At 43.2% G+C, this 15,403-nt stretch overlaps 1 pseudogene across 1 annotated transcript in view; it reads left to right on the plus strand.

Moving 5' to 3' along the window:
- Positions 1-14,480, plus strand: part of LOC147712442 (uncharacterized) — a 107,286-nt pseudogene extending 92,806 nt beyond the window's left edge. The window contains exons 3-4 of the transcript XR_015295592.1: positions 11,044-11,211; positions 13,148-14,480. The product of XR_015295592.1 is annotated as an uncharacterized LOC147712442 (transcript). The remainder of the gene's footprint in view (positions 1-11,043; positions 11,212-13,147) is intronic.
- Positions 14,481-15,403: the final 923 nt, after the last annotated feature.

A 15,403-nucleotide genomic window follows, 5' to 3' on the forward strand; every position in this document is an offset into this window, starting at 1 on the left:
TGTTTTAAAGCCTGTGTTCTGGGCTGTGGTCTTTAGTGCGGCCTCAGCTTCCTGAATGCGGACTAGTAGTGCGTCTGCTAGTCTTTTGGCAGTGTTGACAATCAGAATCAAGAGGTCATGAGTGCATTTCCATGCTACCTGAGACCACTCGATCTTGAACTGTCCATCTTCCCAGAATATTCTTGGGAAGTTCTTCACTATTAGGCCATTTGGGGCTATTTTGGCTTTAAAGTATTGTGCCATCATTGCTCCATGTATTGTGATCCTGATCCATTCTCGTTTTAAGTCCGATAAGGTTTGCCACTCAGTGGTGTTACTCCCTGAAGCGGTTTCAACGTCTATGCCAAAAAGTGATGGAGTTCTCATAATAGCAGCTGCGTCTTCTTCACCAAAGCTGAGCCCCTGACCTTCCATTGTGTACTAGTCAGGTGGAGCCGGTGAAGAGAAACAAAGAAAGAAAGAGATAGGTTACCCAGGACGGGTAAACTGAGTAATTCACCGATCGGTAAATTACTGGTTGGGGGATATGAACAATCTCACCCACCGTTATGTAGCTCCCACGGTTTTCACCGTGCATGAGTCGTCGTCAAATAAGAGGGAGTGTGATCAATGGATCGAACGGGCACCGATTGCCACCTCAAAGGGGAGGTGGAAGGTCCAGTTACAGCGTGTGCCCGTGTGTAAAGTACTCAAACAACAAGCGGGGTTGCTGAACTGTTCCTGGTAGGAAAGGAGATTGGCTGTACCGAAGGGGTATATTAACACCCTTGGGCATCCATTAGGTTGGACATGTTTGCCTCACACACCCCGAGGGATGTCATGCTTCATCATCGGCGGTTGCTCCTCGTCGGGGAGGCGGTGCAATCCCAGACGGGCTCACCTCAAAGAGGGGCTCTTTGGCGGAGATCTTTTTGTCCAGCTGCCTGTTGATGAAGTGTGGGTATGTGGGCCAGGGCAATAGTATCCTAAAAATGAAAAGGTGAGGTTTTAAAATATAGTAGAGGGTCCCGGAAAAAACTTTATTCTGGAGGTCCTCCTACTATTATTAAAAAAGGGTGTAGTTTAGTTTGTTAACTTGAGGTAAGATCTAACAATCCCCTAGTTGCCAAGTATGGTAGTATTAGACACCAAGAACTTCCATAACTTTAGTTCTCCTTCCCTAGCCTGAACTATAGGCAACTTCTGTTGTACCGACCCGCCGATAACTCAGGTGGCTATTAGTCCAAGACCTTTAGGTGAGTCTGATATTTACCACGTCAGTAATTGCCTTTTCCTGATTCGAGTTCTCTCCCTGAGATAGCGGTTGCGTTTTTAACCACAGGTTTTAACCACTGTTTTTAAACACCACGGACATAGGTATAAGAGTGTTCACTACACCACACACTCTTCATACACCACAGGCATGTTCGTATGTGTGACACTACACACACCACTTCCACTTCACTGCACTGAGATGCTTAAATTGGCTGTTACCATTTACAATTGTTGACATTTGTTACGGTATCTGCATTAATGTCTCTCTTTTGTATCTCCATACTTCAGGCACAGGATTCCCCTGAGGTAAAACACACTAGGTTCATGACACTAGCATGTCCCTGTTTTTAACCCCCACCCACACTTTCACCAGGTCCTGAAGAATCACGGGAAGAGCCCAAGCGAGAAACATGTTGACCGACCATCACATTAGTCTAGTTTGAAACACGGCACGAACCTCTCCGTGACCTAACAAACTAAACTACACCCTTTTTTAATAATAGTAGGAGGACCTCCAGAATAAAGTTTTTTCCGGGACCCTCTACTATATTTTAAAACCTCACCTTTTCATTTTTAGGATACTATTGCCCTGGCCCACATACCCACACTTCATCAACAGGCAGCTGGACAAAAAGATCTCCGCCAAAGAGCCCCTCTTTGAGGTGAGCCCGTCGGGGATTGCACCGCCTCCCCGACGAGGAGCAACCGCCGATGATGAAGCATGACATCCCTCGGGGTGTGTGAGGCAAACATGTCCAACCTAATGGATGCCCAAGGGTGTTAATATACCCCTTCGGTACAGCCAATCTCCTTTCCTACCAGGAACAGTTCAGCAACCCCGCTTGTTGTTTGAGTACTTTACACACGGGCACACGCTGTAACTGGACCTTCCACCTCCCCTTTGAGGTGGCAATCGGTGCCCGTTCGATCCATTGATCACACTCCCTCTTATTTGACGACGACTCATGCACGATGAAAACCGTGGGAGCTACATAACGGTGGGTGAGATTGTTCATATCCCCCAACCAGTAATTTACCGATCGGTGAATTACTCAGTTTACCCGTCCTGGGTAACCTATCTCTTTCTTTCTTTGTTTCTCTTCACCGGCTCCCCCTGACTAGTACACAATGGAAGGTCAGGGGCTCAGCTTTGGTGAAGAAGACTCAGCTGCTATTATGAGAACTCCATCACTTTTTGGCATAGACGTTGAAACCGCTTCAGGGAGTAACACCACTGAGTGGCAAACCTTATCGGACTTAAAACGAGAATGGATCAGGATCACAATACATGGAGCAATGATGGCACAATACTTTAAAGCCAAAATAGCCCCAAATGGCCTAATAGTGAAGAACTTCCCAAGAATATTCTGGGAAGATGGACAGTTCAAGATCGAGTGGTCTCAGGTAGCATGGAAATGCACTCATGACCTCTTGATTCTGATTGTCAACACTGCCAAAAGACTAGCAGACGCACTACTAGTCCGCATTCAGGAAGCTGAGGCCGCACTAAAGACCACAGCCCAGAACACAGGCTTTAAAACAAAATTAGCCGAACTGAACAAGGAAATGGCAGAGCACAAGGAATACTTAATGAATCAGAAAGTAGCTAAGCTCCAGAAGGATATCAAAAGATTTTCCAAGGAGAAAGTCTACCCGTACCTGAAGGACGATTACGTCCCGCCGGGAACCAACTACAACTCAGACTCCAGCACGACTTCGTCTAGACGAGGCTCCAACAGTGGCTCTGAGAGTAGGGACGACAATGACACAACCAATATCCCACCCAGGGCCAAAAGAGGTAGAGGGCGAGGACAACAGAACCCCCACAATTACCCGAACTATCCCAACCAAGGGCAACCAATGGGTCCCCCGTTTTGGCAATATCCTCAATTCCAGCCATTTCAGCCACCATTTGTACCACAATACCCACCTTTCTTTGCGCCCCAAGGGTCAGCACGCCCCCCTTTTTTAGGCAGAGGTTGGGGCAGAGGGCGCGGGCGAAAGCGAGGCAACGCCACAGAGAAGAAAGTGCAGTGGGAGGACACACGCCCCCACGGAATGGATACCCGGAGCACGAACAGGTCGGGGCCAAAATGAGCCTCGTGGTCAATCTCTCGGATCGCATATTGACCGAGAATGAGGAACAAGTTCTCCAAAAAGGACTGGGCTTTGTCCTCACACCAAAGATCGACCTGTTCAACCAAACCAGGGAATTGCAATCTTTCTTCAGAAAGGTCAGACTTAAGGCTTTTTTTGAAGGAAAACCCCTAGAACCAGCACTGTCAACCAGTGGTAATAAATATTAAATATATGTATTATTTATTTGCCTGATTACTTAAACCATTGTTAAGTTACAACCATACTAAAAGAAATCCACAACTTCGTAAAACCATGTTAATAATTCGCAGGTTTGTGTGCGTTGAGTCAGTTGGCTCTGGATTGAGTCCTAAAGTGAATATGATCTGTACTCTAAACATGGCAACATTGGTTTATCCACAATTGGTGTATTTAATTTACTTATACGTCCCTAGTAAAATGCACTATATGTGCCCAGGGCCTGCAAATTAAATGCTACTAGATAGTCTGTAGCACTGATTGTGCCACCAACTCAAAGCCCTTGAAACATGGCTCGGGCTTGCCATTGCAGAACCTGTGTGTGTAGTTTTAAACTGCAACTTCAACCTGGCAAATGAACCTACTTGCCAGGCCCAAACCATCCCTTTTATTACATTTAGGTCACTTGTAAGGTAGGCCCTAGGCAGCCCCATGGGCAGGGTGCAGTGTATTTAAAAGGTAGGACATGCACATTTAACGTTTACATATCCTGGTAGTGAACGACTGCTAAGTTCATTTGTCACTACTGCAAGGTCTATCTCTCCCCTAGGTTAACATTGAGATTGCCTTAAACATCTTTTTTGGATAATTTCCAATTGGCTGGAGATAGAAATTTGGGGTTTGGTGTCTCTGGACTCACAATTTGAGATCACAACTGATGGTGAAGTTGGATTTCAGATTGTAAGTCTGAATATGACACTTTTAAAAAGTTGACATTTTCTTATGTGAACCATACTGTGCCTCTGCCTTTCTCTGAATAAACATTTGGCCTAGGGTTACAGCTGGGTTTTGTGAAGACCTTCCAGACAGTCACACAAAGGGAGCTGGGGGGTGACATTTACATCCTGATGACCCATCACCGGGCTGAAGGGCCTTCCTGAGGTGGAGTGGGAGGGAAGAGCGGACACTTGCACCTGGGCAGGAAAGGTAAGGTCCTTGTGATCTTCAAATGCCTCTTTGATTTCTCCCCTACTTTAAAGGCACATTTGGGTATAAGTACCTGACACCACGAAATCAGAACTCTACTGGACCCAAGGACATTCTGCTTGGAAGAAGAGCTGCTCTGATGTAGGAAGGACTGCCACTTAGCTACTTGCTCTGCTGTGTTGGCATGCTGCCTGCTATGTTACAGGAGGAACTGACACTTTGCATCTTGCACTGCTGTGTTTTCCTGCTGCCTGTTGCCTCTTGCCTGGGTGTGAGAAGGACTAGACCTGTTCTCTACATCCTTGAACACAAGATTCTCCAAGGACTTTCTGGCTTGCCTCATATTTTCATAACTCCTAGGGTCACCAGAGACTTCTTGATACTCAGCTGGTGCTTCTGGACACAGCCATCTGTTAGTCCTACCCTTGCCTTATGTGTCTCCCTCCAGTCTTAGGCCTCAGAAGTGGGCTCTGCAGCTGTTTTGCATCAAAACTGGTGCATCATCCCAATTGTGGGAGAAAACCAACTTTGACGCAGTGCCAACTTGATGACGGGGCAGGTCCCAACTGTGAGGTTTGATGATGACGCAGCGCCAATCCTTCAACATTGTCTGTGTGACTCAACAATGATGCTCTGGGCAGCACGATGACAATGCAGTGCCGCATCAACGGAGTCCGGTGGTGACACAGTGACCTGACTTTGTAGAAAAGCTCGACGTGTCATGCTGTCGACATGAACGCTTTGAACCATACAAGCTACTTCTTTAGCACACCCTGCATGGCTTCTGTAGCCGGCCTGTCCTCCATTTCTGTTGGGCCGAACTTTGGATTTGCATAGGACCCTTGCAACCTCAAGTAACCTTTTGACCATTAGTGGCTTTTAAGAACTGTTTTTGCCTTTAATCTTTAAAAATTAATATCTCGACTTCTACTTATTGGATTTTTTTGTTTTGTTTTTGTTTTAATGAGATTAATATTCTCTATTTTGTTAAACTTATATGGAGTCTATGGGCCCGATGTAGGTAGGCAAATACCGGTCGGTAACGGACGAAATTCGGTAATTTCGTCCGTTACCGACCGGTATTTGGAAAATGAGATGTAGGTGGGCATTTTACTGATTCGGTAATTTACCAAATCGGTATTTTAAGGAATCGGTAAATTACCGATTCCTTAAAATACCGATTCGGTAAATTACCGATTTTGCTATGGAGGGAGCACTCAAATGAGTGCTTTTCCCTTTTAGGATTCGTTATTTACCACCAACTACAAGTTGGTGGTAAATAATGAAAACCTTGGAAAAAGCATTTTTTTTGCTTTTCTAACAGTGCCATGTTGCAGACATACATGCCCTTAGGGCATGTATGTCTGCAACATGTGCACCCATACACAATTGAGAGGTACAACAGGGTGTCACAGTGACACCCTGCCACCCTTCAATGTTTCCCCCTTTTATCAAATCGGTAAATACCGATTCAGTAATTGGCATTCATTCCTATGGGCCCATAGGTAATTACCGAAACTTACCGATTCAGCAATTTTTTTGGTCAAAATACCTACATCCCATTTGCCTGTTCTTAAATACCGAATCGATATGATTCGGTATTTAAGAATCGGTAATCTGGGATTACCTACATCGGGCCCTATGTGTGATGTTTTCACTGAAATAAAAATGTGCACAAATACTTTACACATTGCCTCCTAAGTTAAGCCTCGCTGCTTTGTGCCAAGCTTCCAGGGGGGAAGCGCAAGTTAATATAAGATGTGTATCTGATTTACCCTCACTTGAGTGGTGGTCCCTACTTGGACAGGGTGCATACCTCTACCAACTAGAGACCCCATTTATAACATGATTGTTAAGCAGGGAAAGATACATTCCCATCCCACTACTCTTGGGAAAAGGCACAGTGTATAACATTAGACCAGAAGCAATGAGGGGAAATATTGGAACAAGCTAACAATTCTGCCTCTGAAGCAGGGGGTAGGGAAACCCTACTGAACATACTTTATGCATCACATTATACTCCAATGTGACTGGCGAAAATGGGAAGTGGGAAGATCCTGGCATTCTGGAGGGGATGTGGGGAAGAGGGATCACTAACTGGTGTGCTCTAGTCTTGTCCCAGATTGACAAACTTTTGTGCTATGGTATTGACAAATGTGGTGGCTTTCATTGGATCTGCTCTAGCCAAATGCCCCGAAGTGATATCACTGAGACATCTAGCACATCCAGCATCAGAATTCTAACTGAGGTCACCTTATCTCCTGTCTCTTATTTATAATTTCTTTTTAAAACATTTTCATTGATTTTACTGTGTAACACAATTTACAGCAATAATTAGTATTTGTCATTATACAAGTCATTCTGGTGATACAGATTTGGTTGCAGGTATGGATAAGTGGAAAAAGGGAAGCATCTTAAGTCGTGTACAAAACAGCAATCATAGGCATATGATGATAATGACAAAAGAGAGGGGAATATATAGTAATCCCAAAACTCCCTTAACCACCCCCAAACAAGTTTGGGTGGTCCTGATGTTGACCAATAATTAAGCAACAGGGCGCTTAAGGGGTCCAATGTAACCCAGAAGGTGTCAGCATGTCTGAGTAAGTGCCTCCCAACTAATATATGCAGGGATAGTTCAATATCAGGGAAGGGAGGGTAATCCCCCATAGGGATATGGACACAGCACTGAAACGACAGCACTTGCCGCAGTCTCATATGTGTCCATCAGCATCACCCTTAGTTCTAAGATTTCCCATGTGAACCTTATTGATGCCAGTGGACTAGTAGAGTTTACACTATCCCCATGATTTCTCAGTTACTTGTAATCAAAACTGTTTGAGTAGGACATTCCAATCAAAAGAGATTAGCTTCTTACGGGTGGCCCCTATACTCCACCTGCCTTAGTGCTTCACCTTCAACAGTGCTTCACCTTCAACTGTGCTCCACCACCAGCAACTCCTCCCCCAAGGCCCTATTCTAGGAGCCCATGGAGATTCCTAGTGCTGCACAATGAGTCATTTGGCCAGGAGCAGTGAAAACCTAACAAAGCGCTGCATCACTTTAGTCTTTTTGAGTAAGGTGGACAGACCCAGTATAAACAAGTCTACCAATGTCCAGCCCTGCACTCCCATCAGCCGCGAGAGCAGAGCAGCCAAACAGTCGATCCTGGTTTTTCTGGGGGCCACAACAACTACCTTTGGAGCATAAATGTCTGGAGTAACTATGGTTGAACCTGGACATGGAGTAGCTCTCCACAGCAACAAGGGGAATGGAAAGAGACTTTTCCAAACAATAGGGATGCTTGCTAGACTTCTTTAGTAATGACTGTAAAAAACTCACTTGCCTCAAGAGCCTAAAAGCCCTGAACATTTTGGATGGCTCCAAATTAGATAGTCAATATTCTATGATTTAACAACATAGGGCTGCGCAGTCATGAACTCAAAAGACTTGCTGCTTGGACAGGAGGCACATCATAAGGTGAGGGGGTTTCAATGGAAGCAATGTTTGAGTGCAGGGGGAAGGGATAGTTTATTTTTTTCTTTCCAAGGTTTTCAAAAACATTCTTACCACACAGAAGTCTGTACTAGTTGTGCGGGTGAAAAAAAGTGCTAATAGAAATGTATATCAACTCAAAATTACCAGTACCTTAGGTGCAATTAAGCTATTTCATTTTTTAACATGGAGGCCTTCTTTCATGGAACTACATTTGATGCAATCTTATATTTTTTAAAGAAATTAATAAGAGCTCCCATGGCACTTTGGGCAGAGAGAGAGCTCCTTCTTGTGCCCATGCAGTTTCCCACTTACAAGCCGCATGTCAAATGGAGGAGAGGAAACATGTTGTCATGCTCAGAAATTCCTTAAAGGAATATTCATAGTTTACTGTCTTTTCCTTTGGAGTTGATCACTTAGTTTCTCTCTAGAAATGTTGCAAAATGCTCTTTTAACATTGTGTTAAAAATGTGTGTTGTAACATGCATTGATCAGCTGCACATTTTCAAAACTTTCTTTGACGTTGGAGGTTTGTATGTCAGAATATCAACCACTATGAAAATAAGAATAAATGGGTATATAAATACTTGCTTATCTTTACTTCACACCTACATACCTTAGATATATTCATATTGTCAAGGTATCTTATGTTATGGTATACAGTTCGGCAGAGCACACTATTGCCTGGTAAGGCATCCTGGTGCTGAACATATTTGAGGCATAGTTATGGCTAGTGGGGCTCCTTAAAAAAACAGATCTTCAACTATTTGTGGAATTCAAGAACTGAGGAGGCTCATGTGTGTAGCACTTATGCAGGCATTGAACTTGATCTGGGTACTGGGTGTCTTGTCTGGGAGGGAGAGAATGAGTTGTGAGTCATTGCTGTAGGTGGGGACTTAATGTTGTGAGAGCGGATGATGCTGACTAGAGGGATCATGTATGTGTTGAAGAGGGTCTGGATTATGTGGGATCCTTGAGGAACCTCATAGAAGAGGTCCCTAGTGTCTGAGGTGTACGGTGCCAGGCTGATTGGCTGTCTCTTTCCAGTCAGGAAGGAGCAGATCCATCAGAGTGCGTATCCTTCGATCACGATGCCGTGTAGGCGCTGAATGAGGATGGGGTGGGAGACAGTGAGGTCCAGAAAGAGGAGGGCTTCTATGTCTCCTCTATCCAGAGTCATGTGGATGTTACCCTAGCAGTGATGAGGGCAATGTCTATGCTGTATTAAGGTCTGAAAACAGACTGAGTGGTATTGAGGTTTTAGTGGCCACTGAGATATTTGGTGATGTGTCTGTTGACGATTTTCTCCAAGATCTTGGCCAGAAATAGTTGCAGTAAGATCAGTCTATTCTTGGTGTACGTTGAAGGGTCCTCTGAGGGTCTTTTCAGCAATGGGAGTACAGCTGCAAATTTTCAATCATCTGGGAAGGTTGCCGAAGCGGTGAAGGCATTCAGAATGACCTTTATCCTGGTGCCAATGGGTTTCAGTTCTCTGTAGTAGGTGAGGTGAGGGTAGCAGTCTGACTGGGCCCCTGAGTTGCTGGACTTCATGGTGACAGCAGGTTTTTTTCGGGTGATAATGGGCAATGTGGTTAGCACAGGTTTTCTGCATAAGATCGGGAGGCATTTAGCAAGGTGTGTCGTGTCCAGTTGTGGGTTGAAGTTGCAGTAAATAGCAGTGATTTAGTTGCTAAAGAATTGAGGAATATTGTGGCAGAGGTCCTGCAAGAATGTAATCGAGATGGAAGAGGCCACTGGTGAGGTGAAATTCTTCACCATGGCAAAGGTATTATTGCTTCTGTTGGTGTTGGCATTGATGCGATATGCTAGAGCTGTGCATTTTGTGGTCCTTATCATTTGTTAGTAGCTTCTCATGGCACATCAGAACATGCTCCTGTCTACATTATCCTGGCTCATTATCCATTTGTGCTTCAGTTGTATGTTGTGGATTTTCATCAGTCTGAGTTCCTTACTGCATGTAACAACTAGCTTGGGATCGGGATCTAGATCGTGTTGTATTGCTGTGTTTGGGTTGGGGCAGGGAGTCAACACAGGACGTAATCCAACTATTGAAACTCTTGATGGCTTTTGGGTACTGTGTTGTGTTCGGGCCAGTGGGTTTTGAGAGCGCTGCTCCTGTCCTTGTCAGTGATACAGCTCCAATTTTAGAGAATTACACTTGGACAGGGATGACAAGATACATATATGTGAAGTAAAATATACCAAATCTAAAAAGACCCGGAGGTAATGTTATCAATATTGGGGTAGCTTCCTGGATTTGTACTTTAAAAGCCATGGTCTTTGGACTGTGTACCGGGCGATCGGACAGCCAACAAGGCCTAATGAAAATGTGTCTACTTTGTAAAGGAGAACAGTAGTGGAGAATGGGACTGGTAATGGCCATGAATATTGACAGTACATGTGAACTCCTGGCAGAGTAATATTAACCTTGATTGTGTACCATATGTTGCTTGCTTTAAAATGAAAAACTCTAATAGTTTGTCATTTTTTTAAAGAATAGTCAACCTATATTTAGCTGTATTTACTAACTTTCTGGATATTCCTTTTGCTGATATTCTTGCTATGCCATTTCTGTAGAATGGTACTTAGAAATCTATTTTCGTTTACTTGCTTTGTGTAGTCTAGTATGATTTGATCATACTTACCAGAGTTTCTTATTGGTTCCCAGTCCAGCCCTGTTGGCCAGACATCACCCCAATCCACAGCGCTTCTGCAAAGTAAAAGTAGTCATATATTCCTGCCAGTCGAGACCAGGTTTTATTCACAAACAGTGACAGTTCTAGTCAGCCCACCAGCCATTCAGAACTGGTGCAGCACTTACAAAGTTTGTGGGTGATAAAGTAGTATTCTTCCCATAATGACTTCAGTGTCTTTCCTTTGCTTCAAAGTTGGCCCGCACTATAACATCTTGCCTTATCTAGGCAAATGAGTAATGTTCTATAACTGTCAGCATTTTGGGGACAAAGTTCAACGATTAGAAATTAACCTGCATCGTCTGTTTTCCATTTAAAGGTTTAACTTCTGAGTCCTTCTTATCCGTAAGCAACTATAACAGACCGTCGGATACTCCGTACATCCTGAAATCTGATAAAATAACACTCCCTTCACAAGGCGACTCTGCAGACATTGCTCTGGTTCTTCATCAGACACAAGAAATGGTCAACATCTGGGATGATAAAGGTAAGAAGCAGGTGTTTAAGGTCACTATAAATCCTTGGTCATTGCACAGATTAAATATAGCAGATGAGGGCTTGCATATAGGGACGTTGGGAATTTTCTGAAGTTCTGCTGACCCCGATTGCCTCCTATGGTTAGTGAAGAGCCAGTCACGTGTTAGAAAATTTTGACACATGAATAATATGTTCCCAGTCCTTTTCAGAGGCATCAGTTTGGCCAGAGGTTTTGCCCTTTGATTCATTTGGTGGGCCTATTATTCGCTTAAAACTGCACTCTGTAACTAGCATCTAGTCAAGCAGTCTATCCTATATGAATAAGTATAAGTATCAGCGTGTTTGTGTGTGTGTGTGTTTTAAGATGTTGATGCAGTATTTGTCTCACAGCAGACATTGATGAAGCTGATGGTCTCTTCTTTAGTGACAATTGAAGCTCTTTTATACAGTGTGCTGATATTTTATCTGTGATGAAGGGGGCTGTCCTGCTCACGGGCTTCATCAAAGTGTCTAACACTGACAAGTAGAAGTGCCAAAGATATACAGTTCTTCTGATGTTAAATATCTTTATGAGTGCATACAGTCCCACTTCCCCAAGGTTCCAAGTTAGTCCACTCCACATATTCAATATGCATATCTACTAACTCTCCAGCATGTCTCCATAAAGCAAATCTTCCAAGATAAGTTGCCCTTGTGAATTTCAGTGGGATCTGCCATCTTGTAACTAACACCTTCGGAGGTGGGCACAACCTCCCACTACTTTAATTTTATTTATACTGTTGTGGTTCAGTACTTTAGACCATTTTCCTTTCATCTGTCGCTTAGATGAAGGGATGGCTATGTCAAATTCTAATGCAAGTTTATGGATCTGCTTCAGCCCACACAAGCCTCCTGGAGTTGGTGCTACCATTATCTTGATTTGACAATGCTTGCTCCCTAGGCTACTTCTAGCTGCACTGCGAGACAGTCTATGTTTAAAAATGGCTCCAATCTGGGGCATGAATTGTGCGTTGGGCTGTAGAGCAGGAAAGGCACATCAGAGCAAATCATAAAATTCTCACTAACCCAAGGATGAATGATTGTAAACACATATTTCAAAGAGCCTTCTCATCCCAAGAAGAGAGCCCGTCTTAATAGATTAAAGAGAATACAAAACAAAAAGGCTTAAGGCACGTAAACAAATTAAGAATTATGCAAACATTAGATGGAAAAGAAAGAATTCTAACACATCAGTAAGATAGTCTGATGAGAATAGTATTGCATATTTTTATATCCTGGGACGAGAATGCATGCTCACTTCAGAGGAGCTATGGAGGGGTGCACAGACAAGTTGGGCAAGGTTCTCATGTATTAGGTCTGAATGAGGGTTGTTTATGCATTACTTTATTCTAAATATGTGAAATTTAAATTAGAAGATATGCTGCGAGCCTCTAGGCCATCTGCAAGTTTGCTTCCACCAAGAGAATATAATTCACTGTTTAGACAAAGGGAAAACAAAAAACAACACAGGTCCAAAGGTGGAATGAAGATAAATGTGTCAAGTGAGGCTTTTACAAACTTGTGGTTTGACACAAATAATGAGCAACTGTATTTGACAGTTATGGTCTACTATGTATGCACACTCTGAGCGTTTCTTACCCCTTACCTCTTAACCCTTATTTACCATTTCATAAAAAAAAAATTAAAGATCAACTCCTAAATTTAAGGTTCACAAGTCGTTCCCCTATTGTGAGTTCCTATTGCTTACATTCCTTGTTGACATACTGTCAAAATTACACAATGAAGGAGGAATTATGTGATCTTTAACGGTAATTAAAAGGTTTGGAAGCCTTAAAATATGGAAGAGAAGCTTCTTAAAACAGCCAGGACTTACATAAAGGACATGTTTGCAGTATGAGTAGAGATGTATGAGCTTTGGACTCAAGTGTATTTGTCTTGTTTTCTAGGGAGCGGAGCAGCGCGAGATGTCTCCTTCTGGAAAGCTGACCACTGCTGCAGCCTGGGCCACATCGCCGTTGATAATTACAATAAGCCATCTGGAGTATTTGCAAAGGAGATTAAGGAAGGGACTCTGGTGAAGCCTACCTCTTTTGTCCAGGTTTGGACAGATAGGGGTTCAGGAGCTAATAGGGATGGTGCCATATGGCGTCCTGTATGCCCATCCGGTTGTGTAGCCCTAGGCTATGCAGCTACAGGGAACTATGCAGCTCCTTCTGCTGATGACTTCCGCTGTGTTAAAGCAGAGTATGTAACTCCGGCACAGTGGACCTGGGTTTGGAATGATGCTGGAAGTGGGGCAAGGGATGATGTCAGCATCTGGAAAGCATCTCCAACTAATCCAGAAGGTCAAACCCTCAATGCTATGTCTGGTATTAAAAGGCACGGGGACATGGATATCCCAGCATACGTGCTGAAGAGCAAGTACGTTTTAGTCCATAATAGCAAGCCCACCAAAAAAGTAGTCCTTTATGATATTAAATATAACTTCAATGATAAGAAAATATTGAGAACGGAGCCTTTACAATTGAGTGCCCGAACCAAAGTGCAGAACTGTGCTGCTCCCGAAGGTAGCCCACCTGCTTATGCTGAAAGGAAGTTGTCCTTTACTATTGAAACAGAATCTAGCTGGAGCTTTGAATCCTCCATTGAGATAGGAGTTAGCGTTGAGGTAAGTGCAGGCATCCCAGGTCTTTGAGATATATCTGTTTCCGCTTCTGTCACCACCACTTTTACTGTGGGTACCGCAGGTAGGCGAATGGAATCAAGGACTGACAGTATTAATGCCAAACTTGAAGCTAGGCCTAAGTACTCTGTGGAATACTTTGTCACAGGAACGCGCTACACTGCTGACATACCCTGGACAGGAAAAATGAGAACTATCTTTGAGGATGACACAATAAATGTCCAAGATGTCAAGGGGAAATATATCGGGGTGCAGGTGGCTGAGATTATTGTGAGCGCTGATGCACCAATCCGCTGTGGTTAAATAATTACATCACATCCTTGCAGCTTTAAATCTTTTGGGGGTGGTCTGGACAGTCTCTAGTCATGTGCATAGACCCCTACATTTACTTATGAGTAATTTAGTGATGTGTTTTCTGTTGTATACATGATCCACTCTATATCACTAAGCAATGAATTAATTCATATCTCCATCTTCATGCACTGACAACCGGTGAAGTGCACACACACTCTGTGCAGTCTTCACCGTTTGTATTTGACCTTTTATATGAAAACGCAATGTGCAGTGCCAATAAAATACCAGGGGACGTTTAAAAATCATGTATGCGTGTATCTTTCTTGGCAGATTAACTTCTATTCCCTATTATGCGTTTGCAAACAGACTGCAGTTTGTTGCAGTTTATATAGAGAGCACCTTAGATGTAAAAGACTCCTTATTAGTGTCTCCTCTGTAGACTCTAGGTGAAACTATCAACAGTGGTGCTCAAGAATGTGTGTTCAGACCAAAACTGATGCCTATGCACTAGATGATGATATAAATCTATGCTATGAAAGTATTGGGAATAATCAATAGTGAGGCCTCAAATAAACAGATTGCCTGGAGTTATTTCCTGAATTGTTTGCATTGATAGTTTAGTAGAACTTGAAGTCCACAAGATAATGCTTAAAACGTATGATCACCCAAGTGGCCATTTAGTGCTTAGAGTGCTTGAGGAATGAGTTGAAGGAGAATTTATTCAAGAAAGACCTAACAGAAAAGATAAAAAGTTCAAAATGGATAGAGCCAATGGTTCGACCAAATAAAACCAACTGAACACTCTGGATGTGTGCTGACCTCCATGACCTTAGTATCAACATTTAATGCTAAACATATCAGGGAAGTTTTGTTACTTTAGGAAACAGGGATGAATCCAACCTTAGATATGGTATTTGCGTACCCCAAAAGTGTCTTGCATAACGATTAATGTCCCCTGATATATTTTATCACTCTGAAAGGATCCTACTGGTTCAGAAGAATACCACTTTATCTTACCTAGCTTTGACCATTTTCAAACAAATGACAGATACCCTATTTACATGAGGATATGGAGTAACATGTTTTCAACATGAGGTATTAGTGTATGTCAAGAACAGAAGGTTTCAAGATGAGAGATTGCAGAGTTTTTTGATGATCTTGAAAGCAAAATGAATGACTCTGAAGGGCAAAAGAATGAGTGGTAGATTGTCCAAGTCAGCCTTTT

Source organism: Lissotriton vulgaris, chromosome 5, assembly GCF_964263255.1.
Source record: "Lissotriton vulgaris chromosome 5, aLisVul1.2, whole genome shotgun sequence".
Taxonomy (NCBI): domain Eukaryota; kingdom Metazoa; phylum Chordata; class Amphibia; order Caudata; family Salamandridae; genus Lissotriton; species Lissotriton vulgaris.